We start from the raw sequence: 19,538 nt of genomic DNA, 5'->3' as shown, positions 1-19,538 counted from the left end.
GATGAAGTTACAGGAGAATAGAGAAAGTTACACAACACAGAACTGCACGCATTGTATTCTTCACCTGACATAATTAGGAACATTAAATCCAGACGATTGAGATGGGCAGGGCATGCAGCACGTATGGGCGAATCCAGAATTTCATATAGAATGTTAGTTGGGAGGCCGGAGGGAAAAATACCTTTAAGGAGACCAAGACGTAGATGGGAGAATAATATTAAAATGTATTTGAGGGAGGTGGGATATGATGATTGAGAATGGATTAATCTTGCTCAGGATAGGGACCGATGGAGGGCTTATGTGAGGGCGTCAATGAACCTCCGGGTTCCTTAAAAGCCAGTAAGTAAGTAAGTACTCGTTTAAAAAGAATTAATTAATTATTTCGTTAATTTATTCAATAATCAGTTACTGATATCATTTCTAATTAATATACTAATGTATTCACTATCTCATTCAGACATCCAATTCCTAACTTTCTCCTTTAGGGGAGTTAGGCCTAAAATGACATACTTGGGTAAAATGATATACTATGTGTTTTGTGAAAACACAGCTCTATAGTGCACAGAAGCTGGAAACAGTGGTTACATCGAAGTTTTAGCAAGCGAAGGCGCTTTTTGGTGAAGCAGGTGCAACTAAAGGAAAAAAGTGCACGACGATATAATATTGTTGAGGTATGTTATGTATTTTTTGTCCTTTCAAGCTTCAGATGTTAGTGAAATAATGTTCGTGATGAAAACATGAATATTTCCCTCTATAAAAAGCATTACAGTATCCAAATTCATAAAGTGGTTAGGTCGTACTAACACTACTTCTTATTCTTCTTCATTCCGGGTAAAATGACATACCACCTATTTAGCTAAAATGACATACTATGTCATTTTACCCAAGTGCATGTTTCTGACTGGAAATGAGAAGCCACATATTAATGGGCGATAGCGATTTGCAAAATTGGTGTCAAATTTGTTTACAATGGCTGATTAGTGATTACTTCTGTGAAATTATGCATTATAATGGTGACTCCAGTCACTTGATGTCTCTTTCTTCGGGCCTTTGAAAACATATGATCAGGCCGTTACAAAGTGGCTGTAGAACCATCCTGGATGGATTATTACACAGTTTCAAATTGCGAACTTATTTTCTTAAGTTTATGGAAAAGCTGCAACCATCAATAATGCATTGGGTGGATTTTCTTCAACAGGAATTTGTCCACTCAATTCGGACATATTTCCTGATTAATTAATTAGTCCTGCAGCGCCCACAGACAGACCTCTAACGAATGCAGTCCCTACAGACGAGTCAAAGGGTGGAACACAGAAGAGCAGTTCAACAAGAAATGCAAAATAACATATTATGATAGAGCCATCACCACTAACTGCACCAGCTGCGGAAGCGTCACAAAAGAGGCCTTCAGCTCATGTGACACAGCAAGAGATCTCCCCGATTCCCTCTGGCACTAGATCTGTGGCGAGAAGAAAGAGAACACATGAAGGGTCCCAAATCGAGCATCTCTTTTATTAACCAATTAAAATTAAAAGATGCTGAAAGAAGAGCTGTAGAAGAAAGGCGTTCAGCAAACAGAGGAAAAACACAGCTTCAGTTTGATCTAAGCAAAGGGGACCAAGACGAAGAGAGGACTTCGATGGTGATATTGAGAACGATGCACCTTGTCTGTACTGCAACGAATTTTACAGCCAATATAAACCAGAAGAAACATGGCTACAGTGCAAGAAATGTTTCTCATGGGCAAACAATGAATGTGCAAGTGTATCTAAGAGAACAAACATTTTTTTTAACTATGTAAAAATTAACTTAAGTGTGTCATTTTACCCTAGTAACTTGGGTAAATTGACATAGTTTATCTATTTTCAAACATACATTTCAGTTAAAGATTGTCAGTATTTTCCACTTTCTGTTGATCTTAATATATGTGTTAATGTTGTAGTATCAGTTATATATAATTGGCCAAAACAAATTTGGTAAGAATACATTTTTTTTTCAAGATTTCCTTAAGGTATGTCATTTTAGGCCTAGTTCCCCTATCAATTTATTTTCCGTATTCCCTTAATATTGTTCCCAAGTAATCATGATTATTCGGAAACCTACTATATCCGCTTGTACTATCGGGCCTGACATTCTTGTATGAAATAGCCAGTCAGTTGAAAAGTAAAATTCGTCGGTTTACAAGCTAAACACATTAAGTAAAAAATATTACTTCTGATAAAAAGGCGTGTATAATGTACAACATGTATGTGTATATATTTAGAATTGGGGAATTAAATACACAAAAAGAGAATTCAGTTTTGTTGAAGCTTTCAGAATGCCTTTTCCTCAGAGATAATATTTTCTACTTAATGTGTTTTACTTGTAAGCAACAATTTGTGATACGTATACGCACTATGTCCTACAAATTTGAATAAGAAGTATTTCTTACATCGGTAGTGATCTACTCAGTAATTTGGAATACCCGGCTTCTTAATTAAACACTAACACAGAGTAAATAGGACAGGTATTCTTGCATAGAACCGTTGCTTTCTCAGGACAACCAGCACTTTCTGTACTCTAAATTCGACCCCAAATGTCACATTCGGTTTCCCTGTGTTTTAAACATAATTTACGTTAAAGAGAGCACTTAAGGTTAGAAAATTAAAGTAAATTATATTCAAATTGGGAGTACGACCCTTTTTAAGGGTGCTCTCCTAGAAGGGTGGTTCGGGTACGCTATAGAGGGGTGTGGTGACTCCCTCCACAACTGCTCTGGTGACTATCGGTCCCCGAAATGACTCCTATTAGTTGTCTTAGTGGTTCTTTTCTCTCCCGAATTCATTTGCCTTCTGTGCACATGTGTAACACATAGTCATGGAAATTTTCTGAACTGAGAGCTATCATTAACCTTTAGGGTATATTGTACTAAATTAAGTTCGGCCTTTTCTTTCAAGAGATGCAAATGAATGAATGTATGCGCAGATGTACTTCAGAGCTGCTGAGGTCGTTACTGAATCGTTTGTAAAAAAAATGTAATAGTAATTTATTCTCCTCTCTATTCATATATATATATATATATATATATATATATATATATATATATATATAATATTTCATGCCTTTCCTTGAAAATTAAAAGAATGCCTTCTTGATTATAATTTTTACTAATCTGGTTTCATACATTCTGAATTTAAGATCATACCAATGTTTTATATGTTCTGTTGTCAAGAAAACTTTTCTTGTGTGTTTGACACTCGTGTAGTATATTATTCCCGCTACTATTTTAGGTAATTTTTTATTTCTATTATTTCTATATTGTTTCGTCCTTGCAGTGTTACTCCATGATTCTACAGTGTACAAATGTAGGCCTAGATGAATCCAGGTCTTACAATACATTTGTTCTGTGCGTGTAGCTTTTAACTTATTTATCAATGTACTTATTATTCTTTGCTCAAGCGTTTTATTTTAAATATTTCAAATTCTTAATCAAACTCTATCAAAGCCGACTACAAAACAGACTGATCTTGCTTCTTGCTTTCTTGCATGAAGCTGAGCCAGCCAGAGTTAAGTCTGACGTTCTCCGAACACATGGTAGTAAAATTAGGTTCAGGTCATGATTGTGGTTTCGTAAATTCATTATGCTTCCTAATTTAATTTTATGTGTCATTAAACATTAATATTCACATACTTGTTACATTGAGAAAACTACACCGGTACATGATCTTAAATTTTAGAAAACAATTTTGTTGTTCTTGTAACAGAATCTCGCTATTTCCTGAAATCTTGTGGTATTTGTTTCAACGTATATCTTGTAGGCAATATTCACCAGTCTAATTTCCTCCCTCATAATAAATCTAATAGCTTTCTATCATATTGTCTTTTTGCAAAGTGTGATATTACCTTAGCAAGGACCATTCTTTGGAAATACATTTTTTCCTCCAAAATATCTTCATTATATCTAGAAATAGGAGCTTTAGAGGTAGACGCAGAGGTGTTTGTCGGGTGGTATATGGAGTTTCCCTAAGCACTTCGGCCCAAGTAGCTTTTGCGAACCCATGATGAAATGAGTTAATTCCGATGTTCTGCACGTCTAAGCCGATACCACTATCCGTCACACCCAACAATATTATCTTCTAGGCATTAAATCCTTACACCGTACCTATCTCTGACGGTGATGTGTCGTATCTTACAGCTCTATTTATGTTAAATCTCCAGGCAAGTATGAACCTGGAGGACTACACTGTTTCTTATGCAAAGCTATGAGTCCTTTAAGAATTCTCAGCACTGCCAACTACCAATCTTTTGATAAACATCCAGGATGACGGATGATCAATTCACATTACGCAAACAAAGGTGCTACTCTATTTTTAGACACGTAGATATTAATGAATGGGAAATTATGTAGAGTGTTGGTGGAATCATGAGGAAAAAATGGGAAAACCCAGAGGAAATCCATCAAAACCTTGCCTCTATTCACCACAATTACAACTACAACATATTCCAGATTTGAAATCGAGTCCGTGAACGTCATAAGCCAGCGCTTTGCCCACTGAGCTACCTCCATATTTCAGAAGTTCCAGATTTCTGGTAACTGTATCAGTCGCAGTCTTAGTTTTTAATTTATTTTGTACACTATTCATTTCTTCTAAGGTATTTCTTCAGTTTCATCTACTTCATACATTTCTTACGAATTCGGGTCATATAGGTTAAGGAAAGCTATTTTCGTGATATTTTTAATATTATTGCTAGTTTTTCTCCATTTTGGGAATGATACTATATTTTTCTATTTCTATGGCATTATTGTAACAAAATATATAACAGAGAGGTGTATTTTCTTTTCTTTTAATTTTAATTATTAATAGAAAGTATGATTGAAAATGTACGTGTTTGGTAGGTAATTTCGTGATGATCGTTATGTAGAGATAGGTGTATTTTTATTAATTTGAACATTTTACAGGAACTGTTGATGTAAAAATAAGAGCTCGTTTGAACATTTCAGAGGGACTTTTGATGTAAAAATAAGAGATTGCCCGGACAATAGTCTCTGAAACATCTTAGGACTAATAAAGTTAAAAACATTAAACAAAAAACAAAACATGAAACATAAACACATTTACGACTCTTGTGAGTTCATGGCAGCAAGATTTTTAGGAGCCCTTATTGTGAGATTGTATCTCTGTTTAAAATGAAACCACCATCGTTTACTGACACTTTCGCTATCTGCATTCAACAAATATTCTCCCCCGGCACTCCTGGCAATCTGGTGTGCCACTTTCATAATTGGCACCGTCAAGCCATATCCCAACTCTTGCATTTGTATAATTCGAGGGTGGATCGGAAAGTAACGTACAATATTTTTTTTCTGCGTTGGTATTGCTGCTGGGATGTTGACATTTCACCGAGATATAGTTTGAAGTTTTCATCACAGACACAATTTGTTTTGCCTGTGCAACTCTAGCGAGAGAAGCATGTGCCTAAACTATGCAACAAAGATGGCGCGCATGTCACTGTCGTCAACTTGTGAAGAGCAGCGAAGTGTTGTGGAATTGATTTTTGTGGGCTAAAGGACATAACCCGAGTGAAATCCTCAGGGACATGTGTGGCTGTACGGGAAAGACTGTATGGACTGTAGGAATATCTCCAGATAGTGCGCATTCTTCGCAGACAGTCGTGAGATCCTTTGTGATTCGACACGTTTCGGGCGGCCTGTAATAGCTGCAATCCATCGGAATGGCACAGACATTGAGGCGGCAATTTTGAAAGACCGGCACATCCAACTGCGAACCTTATCTCAGCAGTTCAACATTTCATACGGTGTGGTGTACGATATCGTACATGACACATTGAAATTTCATAAAGTTAGTGCCCGCTGGGTGCCTTAAGAACCTGACAGACGACCACAAGGGCCAGCGAATAATGACATGCTTGGACCATTTAAAGCGTTACGCTGCAGAAATCATTACTTTCTGGGAACAATTGTTACTGTTGATGAGTCCTGCTGATTCCCTAGTAAATAAAAAATTCAAAATGACGCAATCTGCAAAGAAAGTGCTTGTGACAATGTTCTGGGATATGAATGGTGTTTTGTTGGTGGACTTTGCTAAACATGACACCACTGTGAATGTTGCAGCCTACATTCGAACATTGGTAAAGTTGCGTCGTACCCTTCCTGACAAACGCCGTAACATTAATGTTGACGATGTCAAACTTCTTCATGACAATGCTCGCCCCCATGCTGCCGATTCTGTTCGTGAGAAAATCAACACATTTGGTTGGGAGATGCTCCAGCATCCACCATACAGTCCAGACCTTGTATCGTCGGACTTTCATCTGTTTGATCCCATGAAGAATCTCCTAGCCGACCATCACTTTGCGACCGATGCAGAAATGCAATCAACTGTCCGCAAATGGCTATATTCCAACCCAACGGACTTCTATGAACAGGGTATACTGAAACTGGTATGATACTACGATGGGAGAAATGTGTTGAGAAACTTGGCGCCTATGTAGAAAAGTAGTTGTAAGATGCGAGTTCATTTGGGTATTTTTTATTTTTGTTTACCTATTAAACGTTTATTTTTAATTATTGTTCGTTACTTTCCGATCCACCCTCGTATATACACCCGTTCTTTCAGATCAGACGTAAGAACAAAAAGTCTTCCTACTTTAGAAGTCTGATTTCCATTATTATCATTTCTGCTCATGAAATCTTTGAGTGAACTCCATGACATATCCATTTTTTTTTGTAGCTTTATAGCTAGATACTTTCTTCTCCCTACCATTTTGATGACTGCAATAGGTTGATTGCACCGTATTTCCTGTATTTAATTCTCTCTTTTTCCATGTTAAACCTAAAATCAAAAATAGGATAGATATTTCGTGATAGGCACTAAATAGATAGAATTGAAGTACATTTTACGGGTAATAATTTTCTTCAAATAAGTTTTTGTGGCAAAGGTACAGAAGCCTTGTTATGAGCCGAAATAAGGAGGCTTGTTCGACTGTCATCACTTTCACGGGAAGAAAGCTAAGAAATCGCATCCATTTCCTAAGCTTTAATTGACGCCATAAACATCAGTAATATAATATATATATATATATATATATGCATAGCTAGAGGAACTCATGTACTATAGCATAGTACAAGTATGGACTTCTTATTTTAATATGTCCTCAATAATCACTGCAACATTACAAACAGTTCAAAAACTACCAAAATTCTTAAGAAAGTACGCAGCGCATAGTACAACTTTCTGTCATGGCAAGTACAAGCAAACTAGGATGGAATCAATCATGTTTCTCCATCCGTGAAATAATGCAGTATTACTACCAGACGCTAGAACTATTTTCTACAGTAAGTATGTTCTTGAAAGCTTTTGCAAAAATTATCACGAATATATTTATTTCACGAAAATATCTCTCCTTACCCTACCTAATAAGCTTTTAGTTTTCCCACTTATCTGTTGCAATATTTAGTCTGGCGCTCACTCTTTCTTTTTTATTTAAATACGAGTATATTATAACCATATTCTATTCTCTTGTGCACAACGCTCTCAATATCTTTTCAGTCATATTGAATACTGGCTCTGTTTCGTTTTTCTGTATTACTTGCATATTACTTTGTTTTGCGTTCATTAACTTATTATAAGCTTTCTGTTTATCTTTCATGGGTATTTAAAGTGTTTCATTCCATATTTGTACGACAGTTTTTTACGAGTATGTTCTAGGAATGAAACACCATCTCCTACAAAAAAGAGTGGCTCTTCACTAAAGCCGATGATGATGATGATGATGATGATGATGATGATGATGATGATGATGATCCTTGACACATTGATATGTTTTCTTATAAACGTGACATAGCACGAATTGTCTTTTCCACAATGAAACTTGTTACTGTTATCTATAAAATCTGTTGAAATATATTACCTCAGTGTCGTTTATTGTATTATCTGATTTAAGTAAACTTCAATATAATTTAATTTCGATTAAACAACAAAATGCTAATGACAGCATTCTTCAGTTAATATAATAAGTTAATTAATGATAGCTTATAAACTGTACGCATGTATTATCGTATACCTACATTAATTTCTTGAAATAAATATTTTTGGAAGACAAATTCTGTGCAGAAAGAAATACTAAGAGCTTAAATATACGTAACACATTTCAGAAGTTAGTTTGTATTATTTGATAGACATGACACTGATGTGAAATAACAAAGACATAGAAAAATCAATTCATTAATTAATCTGTGACACTACAACCCATGACGAGCCCAGACCGACCAGGCAGCTGTTGGCCTCACGTCCGCATGCCGAAACAGAGATCGACGATCATTCAACCAGAAAGAAGGTATCGTGTGATTAGCACGATGATTCCCCCACCTAGCCGTTATAGCTGTTTTTGTAACCGGATTTCGCTACCTTTCGTAGCTCCCCAAGTGCATCACGATGCTGGATGGGCACCGGTCCCATATACTGGACAAAATTTCATAAGAAAATTTCTTCCCCCATGAGAACTTGAACCAGTGCGCATTCCGTAACGCGAGTGCTAGGCAGGATGCCTTATACCACGACGCCACGGCGCGGGAAAGAAAAATCGTTCGAATAATGAAATCTCATTTTGGAAACAGATGCGCGGTGAAAGAAAGATCCCTAAATTTTAGACACACATTTTTTAAAATTAATTATTCTATTCTTCAATAACGGAGAATGAACCACCAGTCTTTAGAGTTAAGGGTTAAATAGATTGATATTAACCACGCGTTTTGCATCGCCTAAATGTTTTACTCTCTATTAGGTCTATTACCTACATATGTCCACGTGTAATACTCCATAAAATGTATCATGGTGTGTAATATAGACCTATTATGGTGTTAATTATTATTATTATTATTATTATTATTATATATGTTATTACTACTATTTTTAGTTGATTATTTAACGACGCTGTATCAACTACGAGGTTATTTTGCGTCGATGATATTGGTGATAGCGAGATGATATTTGGCGAGATCAGGCCGAGGATTCGCCATAGATTACCTGGCATTTACCTTACAGTTGAGGAAAACCTCGGAAAAAACCAAACCAGGTAATCAGCCCAAGCGGGGATCGAACCCGTGCCCGAGCGGAAGTGCCGGCAAGCAAGAGCCTTAACCGACTGAACCACGCCGGTGGCTATTATTATTATTATTATTATTATTATTATTATTATTACCGTATAATTTCTTTATTATTATTATTCTTCGCCTGGAATTATATAACATATAAAAGTGAAACTATTTAAGAATGCACCATATAATTGTATGACTCTCTTTTTAGAATTACTTTTACCATCAATACCTGTAGCATTTCTGTTTTGAAATGTTTTTAGAATTGTTACGAGTTCTTCTTATGTAATGGGATCCATGTCAATTTCCTTCTGTGATAAATTGATATTATTTCCATCATGTGTTGTCCAGAGATTTTGTTAATAATCAAGTCATTCAGATTCGGGCATCACAATATCCAGTTGGAGTTTACCTCTTTCATCCTTATTTAATTGCCTTAAAATTGTATATGCTTTCGTTTGTGCTCCTTGAATATCATATTCTATATCACCAATAAGTTTTTCCCAGCTGGCTCGTCTCATCTTGAGGATTTCTCTTTTGACAATGGCTGATCGTCTCCTGAATTCTGGTGATTTAGAATTTAGAAACTTTAAATATGCAATTTTCTTTTCGTGAATTTTATTAATGTTTCTAATTCGTCATTTCAGAAGTGTAAACTTTTATATAGTATTTCTTCTCTTCTTCCTTTTCCCCAGTGCTTACTCCGCTCCTTTAATTAATATTTGTTTTAACTCTTGCCATTCACCATTTATCCTGTTATGTTTATGAGTTTCACTTGTAATCTGAGCTAGTCTATTTCTGTAAAGCCACTTTGTACTTTTATCTTGCAAAATATTAACTTTATAATTGTGTTCTGTTACTGGTTTATTTTTCTGAAGTTTTCCCACTTCTGGGGAAGTCTTGTTTTGGAAACTAAGAGGTAATGGTCTATGTTAATACCGTATCCTCTGAAGATTCGAAGTTCAGGCACTAATGGCTTCAGTTTATTGTTATTGTCATAGTCTATTAATGATCTGCTATCATAGAACTCACCATGTATATTTATGAATATCCTTGTGTTTATAAAATGTAATTGTAATTTTTAGGTTGTTAAAGGACGTAAAATCTTAGACTCCTACCATTTGGATTTATTACTTGTTCCCCATGTCTTCCCATAGTTTCTTGGATTAGGGTACATCCAACCCAGCAATGACAATGTAATTGTTTTTATTTACTTAATCCAAATATGACTATAAAACATCATAGAACTCAATTGTTTCATCTACTTTCCCTTCCTCTTGTGCATAAACTCCAAAAATTGCCATAGGTCCCCTAGGAGTTTTAAATGTCAACTGAATTTTTCTCTCACTGATTATATTTTTTTAAATATTGTGACTCTGTAGCATTCCTGACATAGACAACTGGAATGGAAGGCATTATATTCCCATTATGGAGTAGATCTTCTTTCAAATTAATTTTGGAGGCATCTATAAAAAGTCTCCATGCCTGGAACATACATACAGCTCAGAGTTCTCATTAAGTCACACGCATCTTTCAGAACGTCATATTGTAGTCTTGCAAAATACGTAAGTTCTTTATGATTAAATACAGTAGTGTTTGTACAGGGACATCATTCTATTTTTACTTCAATTTTTATTGTACCTGAGTTTTGAATGTACCTACTTCACTCCCATCCCTTCTACTAATGAAATTCAACCGTCCTCCACACAGATCCAAGATCGCATATACAGTCATAGTATACGGTCATAGTAAACAGTACGTTCCAAAAATATGTTCGCGTTTTCCAGTGACGAAAGAGCTTTCTATATAGCATCATTTTCCACTTGCCTACGTCGCATCCCGGTTTCCCCCACCTGATTCTATTCGCCTCTGTAAATGCTAGAGGCTGGGCTGTCTTAGCTCTTTTCTGAGAACATTAATTTCTGTTAGGAATTGGACGTCTACGTAATATTATACCCATACAATTGTTTAAAATGACTTAAATAAATAAAGGGACCTCGTTAAGTAATTAACTGTCACGTGATTTCCTCCCTTTCTACGACGCTGCGACGAAACCACTTGGACGGACAGTAGAGAGCATGTCTGAGTAATTTTATCTTTTCGGATCGGGCAGAAGTGAAGATTGAATTTACAGTACTTAAGGTCTCTTTTATAGAGTAGGTATAGAATTATTTCAACATGAGTTACTGATACGAAGTACGAACCAGGTAATTGGAATTACGTACAATTGTCTATAGTGCGATAATGTGCACATTAGAACTGAAACCTGTATCGAAATGAACGGCCACCAGTTTCAAAAATGTGTTTAAATATCCATATTATGATTATTTTTCAATTTAACTTCATTCTCTATATTGTACGCTAATGTGCTGTAGACAGTATAATATACACTGCATAATAAATACGTCCGCATGGAAAGCTCAGTTCGTAAGTAAAAACACTCATTGTTAATACTGTACTGTATTTTGATTAAACAAAAACCTAATGAAAATTATCAAACTCAAACCGCGATATTTCCTAGTTTACGTAAATGATTAACTACTTTTCTTCCCTACTATACCCAGTAAAGTGGTTTGTTTGTATATTACGCCAGTATCATCGAACTCCAGTCGTGGAAGGGGGTAGCAAACAGTTGTTTCCTGTTCTTAATCGTTGATCCAGAGGTATAGCCAGGTTAATATTAGAAGTGTTAGTAAAAATAAAACGATATCCCTGTACTTGTTTTTCCTACAGATATAGCAGAAGTTGTTTAGTTTGTTTCGATAAATATAGCAACGAGATTTATAAAGAAAAAGAAGACAATCGCTGTTTACTAGATTTTTTCAGATGATGATAATAGATGCAATTTTGTGGAAAGACAAATATAATACTCACAAGATATTCCCAGGTATGATAATTTCCAGTTTAAACACAAGCTATAGAACACAATTTTCACTGATTTTGCAACGACTTGCACATCAGTGTAATTCAGTGGAGTAGCATAAATGCCGACAGTTACATATGAAAACAATTGAAGCACAAAAGTTGGAGTTGCTAACGTTCTTCCAAAATATCTCTCTATATCACTAACCAAAAAACTAATTTAAATTAAAACTATCATCGTTTCTTCTTCTTCTTCTCCTTCTTCTTCTTCATGGTAGGCCCGAAGGTCTGTTCCGGCTCAGAGAGAATCTCTCCATCTGGTTCTAGAACAACCAACATCTCTATGGTTTATTATGTTTTTTTTTTATATAGAGATGAGGCTACAGGATCCGTGAAGCAATTAAGGCAACATCTTCTTCATCGTGAATTTAAAACCTGGTGTGCATACCCCCAGAAAGGAAAAGCAGTTGCAATGTTTGAAGAAGTACCTGCAGCCAACTCGTGGATCATCAAGCATAAAGGATTATCAAGTTCTGAGTGGAGAGAAATGCTTAAAATGATTGTGATGGTGGCACCCGTACGTTCTCTCCCTGGTCGCTCTACAGGCACAACCCACTGTAGGCACTGCAGTGAGTATGAAACTTTATCACATGTGCTTGGGAGTTGCCCACAGGGAGAAGTACTGAGAATCAAACGTCACAACATCATACGTTCTATGATCGGAGATGCACTTCGATCCAAAAATCTAGACGTTCACGAGGAAACTCATTGTATTACTGATGGTGGGAGCAATCGTAGGATCGATATCATAGCTATAAATAGGAATAAACTGACAGCCGAAATAATTTATTCTACGATCAGATTTGAAATCTCAGCCACTCAACCATCTGAAATGAACGAAGAGAAAAAGAAAATCTACGAGCCCACGATTCAATACCTATCAGCGAAATACAATATTGAAAAAATCACAGTTACCGGTCTCTTCTTTGGAGCGAGAGGCATCATTCCGAAAGCCTTTGTAAAGTGGAGAGAAAAAGACAAGGTGACGAGAGATCTTCAAGATGCCATCGTCATCACTATTATAAAATTTTCTGTAGCGATATTTCATCAGCATGTTTATGGCGTACATTCAATTTAAATTACGCTTGGTTCTATTTTTTTCTCTTGTTTTAATCACTTCTGTCTGAAACCTGTTTATATAATTTTTCATTTTAAATTTTATTGTGAGCTATTCTGTGTCGCAGGACAAACCCAAAATATTGGGTCAGACCAATAAATAAATATTAGGAACCATTCGCATTATGTGATCACACCAGCTATATTTATTTACATTTTTTTTTTCGTTTAGATTAAATACAATTACAATGTTAAAATTGAAATATACCGTCTATACTTATCTAGTTTTTATATAATTGATTATAACATAAACTTTTTCGGCACTAATGTGCCATTTTCAAATGTATGAAAATTTGCCTAATTACATATTCAAATAGATGCACATGAACTGTGTGAATGAAACATATAATGTGTGTACCCTTGATGATCTCATATCACATATAAAACAATCTATATGTAGATAATTAAACAATTAAAAATTAAAAACACACACTTATTACTAACATTTAAAATCTGTTTTAATTTTCTGCTGCAATTATCCATCATTTGGTGGAACACTGGGTTTATCTTGACGTATTATGTAGTCAAATGCAGTTATTCAATTACTTAAAAAGTTATGAACTTACACTGAGATACTAACTGTTAAAATATTAAAAATTCCTTATGTTAATTCATTGTTATTGCACCAAGGTTCCTTGTTTTTTGTTCACGGCAGAACAATATTACATCGCTAAGAGTTTTAATAAAGAGAACCAACTTTTAAACGAGCAAATAGTTAATCCCAAGAACCCACTATTCAATTTATTTAAATTAGTTTCGAAAAATCAGACTACATCATCTCAGCTTATTACATCATATCCCCCCCCAACCCCACATTACTTCCGGTTCCGCCAGATGTTCATTAAGATAAGAACCATTGTGAGCATCGAACGACTCTCAGTCGTAGCCTGGCCAACGTCGAGCACGCAACATGTCCAGCCATTGTACGTAAGTCACTAGCTCAATTCAATGCATTTAACCATCAGCATATTCAAATACGTAACAACAATATTTTATGTTCGCAGTGTAAAGGCTTGACTGATAATCGGGCGGTGACAACCATGAATATGTAATAATCCAACCACGGCAAACCGAAGGAAAACAATAGCCAGGTATCAATGTAACTTATATTACGCACCACATTCGATCATGGTAAAGTGCTCCAATATGTGAAAGTGAACAAAAAACAAGGAACCTTGGTGCAATAACAATGAATTAAAATAAAGGATTTTTAATATTTTAACAGTTAGTATCTCAGTGTAAGTTTATAACAATTTTAAGTAATTGAATAACTCTATTTGACTACATAATACGTCAAGATAACCCCAGTGTTCCACCAAATGATGGATAATTGCAGCAGAAAATCAAAACAGATTTTAAATGTTAGTAATAAGTGTGCGTTTTTAATTTTTAATTATTTAATTATCTACATATAGATTGTTTTATGTGTGATATGAGATCATCAAGGGTACACATTATATGTTTCATTCACACAGTTCATGTGCATCTATTTGAATATGTAATTAGGCAAATTTTCATACATTTGGAAATGGCACATTAGTACCGAAAACGTTTATGTTATAATCAATTATATAAAAACTAGATAAGTATAGACGGTATATTTCAATTTTAACATTGTATTACAACTTGCTTATGGGATAAACCATACAACATGAAATTAAATACAATTAGCTTATTTCTAATTTCATTATTGTTCACTTGATGAAGCAAAGTTAGACCAGCAACTCTTCTTAAAAACTTCATTTCACTTGTTTCAATTTTCCTTCTGTCAGATCTAGTTAGTGCCTAATTCTCTGAACCAAACACTAGCATTGGGGCAACCATCACTTTATAAAACTTGAGTTGTGTGTCGATTCGGGTTTTGTTTCTCAGAGTTCTGTGTATTGTACCACAACATATGTTGAAACTTATACAGTTTATTTGTAAGGTCATTCTTCCTGTCATATGATAATTATATCACACCCAAGATAATTAAAATGAGAAACTTGTTCTATTGTTTCTTTATTTATAATTATTTTCGATCTGACTGATTGTTCACCTTCAAAGGCCATTACTTTAGTTTTATTGCTTGATATGAGCAAATTATAAGTAAATACAATTTCATATATCTGTTGAGAAACCATTTGAAGTTGCTTCTCCGTTTGAGCAAATAAAACCTGAACATCAGCGAATAATATAACATCTAATGTTGTGGCACACAATTAAAACTATATGTTCATATAATTAAAAAACTGTGCCTGACAGCGAAATTCTGGTTTCAGATTTGAATGTCCCATATTAAGGTCCTTTGGAAATCCATATTTTTAATTAAGTCAAATAACTGGAACAGTGTAATTATTTCGTCTTCTTCCCAAAAATTCACGAGAGGATCTTTCCTGTAGGTTTTTGAGCTATTGATATCTTTTGACGGAGTGTTTCAGAGTGTTTTCAATTATTTGAGTGCTCGATCTTTTCTGAATCGTAAGGATGGATCCATGTTTCATCCATAAACTCAACACAATGCGACCCCAAAAGATAGAAGAATCCTTTTCAAAACAGTGACAAATTTTCACTCTGAGCCTTTTGTGATCATTGTGATCAGCATTCAGGCACTAAATAATAATAACAATAATAATAATAATAATAATAATAATAATATAATAATAATAATAATAATAATAATAATAATAATAATGACTTTATTTAACCTGACAGAGTTGAAGTAGTGTGGCCTTCTCTTACACTCAACCAGGATTAAAACTTGCTTACATAGTTGAACATACAACTGAATCGGAATTAAGTAATTTCATACAGATACGATTTAGGTACATAATGAGATCAAAATAAGTAGTTACCATTATGATGCATTAATTTACCTCATATGATGCATTTAGAATATGATTTTCTCATACCCAAATCACGATGTACGGTGTAAAATACACGTAAGTAGACATAATTTTCAACGTTTAAGCACAATTCGTCGACCCTCCAAAATCAAGCCATGCACGTTATCGATATTTTCTGGAGTGGTCAAAGAAACAGATCTTCCAACACGGTGTTCATTTTCATCACCCATTTTCCTCTCTTAAATACCACAATCTATTCTTATGTTGTTGTACGAAAGACAATGATCGCTCTATGTATCCGTCATATTCGCATAAATTACTTTGCCGAACAACTCTGAAAAAAAAAAAAAAAAAAAAACCTTGATCACTGACCGAGAGTCAATTTTATCGAAACTGAATTTTTTATGTGTTATTATTTCTTAAAAAATTAAAAACGTAGAATTGGGTAAACTATTTCACTAAACATGGAGTAGCAATTTATTAAATAACACATTATTTTGCATGAAAGTGCAAATATCCGTAAATACTGCGCAAGACTATTTTATGCATACTGTGACAAACTGTTAACAGTTAAGAGAAGTAAACGTAAATGTTCTAAGGTAGTAGGATCAAGTAGAGTAATTGTAAATTAATTCTTTAAGTTATGATATAGAGACTGATCCTGTACTCTCATATTGATTTAGGAAAATTAATAACATGGTATTACATTTTCTGAAGTTTAAATATTTATCCCGTGTTTCCAAGAGTATCTAAAATTAATATTTTAATTAAAAATTAGCATTTACAATTACCGCACTATGTTTACAATTACCCCAAGAAACGGGGGGGGGATATAAATGCCTAACTAATTTCTTTTTGATAAGAATCTGCTTTGGTGGAAATTGTAAATGACACATTTATGTTAGACAACTTTTTTTTATAATATTAAGCGTTTACATTTATCCCAAATTTTTAGATTTTTTAATACAATAACTTCTGATACTATGACATATTAAGTTAATTTTATTTTCTTGAGCAGTGTGATATATCATATTATTCAGCAGGTTTTTAACAAAACTAAAGTGAAAAATCTTACTGGAAACATTAAAAAATTTCATCTTGAAACAATACTTACTTACTTACAAATGGCTTTTAAGGAACCCGAAGGTTCATTGCCGCCCTCACATAAGCCCGCCAGCGGTCCCTATCCTGTGCAAGATTAATCCAGTCTCTATCATCATACCCCACCTCCCTCAAATACATTTTAATATTATCCTCCCATCTACGTCTCGGCCTCCCTAAAGGTCTTTTTCCCTCCGGTCTCCCAACTAACACTCTATATGCATTTCTGGATTCGCCCATACGTGCTACATGCCCTGCCCATCTCAAACGTCTGGATTTAATGTTCCTAATTATGTCAGGTGAAGAATACAATGCGTGCAGTTCTGTGTTGTGTAACTTTCTCCATTCTCCTGTAACTTCATCCCGCTTAGCCCCAAATATTTTCCTAAGCACCTTATTCTCAAACACCCTGAACCTATGTTCCTCTCTCAGAGTGAGAGTCCAAGTTTCACAACCATACAGAAGAACCGGTAATATAACTGTTTTATAAATTCTAACTTTCAGATTTTTCGACAGCAGACTGGATGATAAGAGCTTCTCAACCGAATAATAACACGCATTTCCCATATTTATTCTGCGTTTAATTTCCTCCCGAGTGTCATTTATATTTGTTACTGTTGCTCCAAGATATTTGAATTTTTCCACCTCTTCGAAGGATAAATCTCCAATTTTTATATTTCCATTTCGTACAATATTCTGGTCACGAGACATAATCATATACTTTGTCTTTTCGGTATTTACTTCCAAACCGATCGCTCTACTTGCTTCAAGTAAAATTTCCGTGTTTTTCCTCATCTTGAAACAATAGAGATAGAAAAACATTAGAAAATTTCCTCTTGAAACAATACAGATAAAACATTATAAAATTTCCTCTTGAAGGAACAGAGATAGAAGAACATTAGAAAATTTCATCTTGAAACAATAGAGACAAAAAACATTACAAAATTTCCTCTTGAAAGGATAGAGATAGAAAAACATTGCAAAATTTCCTCTTGAAACAATAGAGATAGAACAGCATTATAAAATTTTTTCTTCAAACAATAGAGTTATAAATGTCTATTAATACTCTCTAAGTCCTTTTTTTTTCACATTTAAAAAGCACTTACACTGTCAGGGAATATTTCATTAGCTTGGCTTTCCTGCCAATCAAACGATCATAAATATCTGGAAGTATTGCTAGAAGCTGTTTGAATGTTATGAAGCTGAAGTCATTTTCTTTCCTACAAATTCTATTGCAAATTGATACTCATTCTGTAGATTGATATCAAGATTTTCCCATCCTCATCAATTCTATTTATACAACAGACATACTTGCAATGTTCATAATTTATTAATATTCTTATTACAATTATGTTGCAATGTTGGCATAATAAACAGTAAAATCATTATTATTTTCATTTACAATTACCCTATTTTATTATTCATAATTATCCTGTTCGACAATTTAATTGGAGCAATTGTAAATGAATAACCAGGAAGAGGTTAGCACATGAAGTGTTGAAATTGAGCGCCCAATACATGTAACATCTCTAATATTGTTGTTGCAAAACAATAATAATTCTATAACTCACCTAGTTTGTGTCGTATTGATGATTTATAGTGAATACGCAATTCTGTTTTCGTAAACGTTTTGCAGCATCAACTTTCTGGTTCTCAGTAACTCAAATGAATGCACAAAAATGGCTATTTTATATTATGTAGCTGAGACAGGAAACACAAGGCATCATGACTGTACAGTGTTCTCGCACAGAGTCAATTATTGAAGCAAACACCGAGCACTTTCACAATTATTCCAAATTTACATTTCCTCCAAATAGCCTTATACAGCACAGAAATAATTGATCTAAACAGCAATGAATATTCATAACTGAAGAGACATCACAAAAATAATTTAATCATACAGTGACACACTGAAAATAGGTGGACGAAGTGGATGAAAATATACGTTAGTGAATATACAGCACAAAAATAATTGGTTCATATTGCGACATACTGAAAACAGACGAGAGAAAATGATGCAAATATCCGTAAGTGAATATACAGCACAAAAATAATTTTTGCATATTGCGACACACTGAAAACAGGCGATAAAAATGAATACAATTATCCATTAGCGAATATAGTAGACTTACAGCACAGAATGAATCGATTCATAATGCGATATACTGAAAACGAAAAAAAATTAATACAAACATCAGTAAGTGAATATAGTAGGCTTACAGCACAGAAACAATCGATTCATAATGCTACACACTGAAAACAGGCGAGAAAAATTAATGCAAATATCCGTAAGTGAATATAGTAGCCTAGACTTACAGCACAGAAATTATCGATTCACAAATCGACACACTGAAAACAGGCGAGAAAAATGAATGCAAATATCCGTAGTCTAACTGAATATGCATTACAAAATAAATTTTATTAAGCATATCATACTCCGCCACACTGAGAACAGGTAAGAACAGTGGATGAAAATATCT

This window comes from Periplaneta americana, chromosome 2 (genome assembly GCF_040183065.1).
Source record: "Periplaneta americana isolate PAMFEO1 chromosome 2, P.americana_PAMFEO1_priV1, whole genome shotgun sequence".
Lineage (NCBI taxonomy): Eukaryota > Metazoa > Arthropoda > Insecta > Blattodea > Blattidae > Periplaneta > Periplaneta americana.
The sequence above is the reverse complement of the archived record's forward strand: the minus strand, read 5'-3'. Positions refer to the sequence as shown.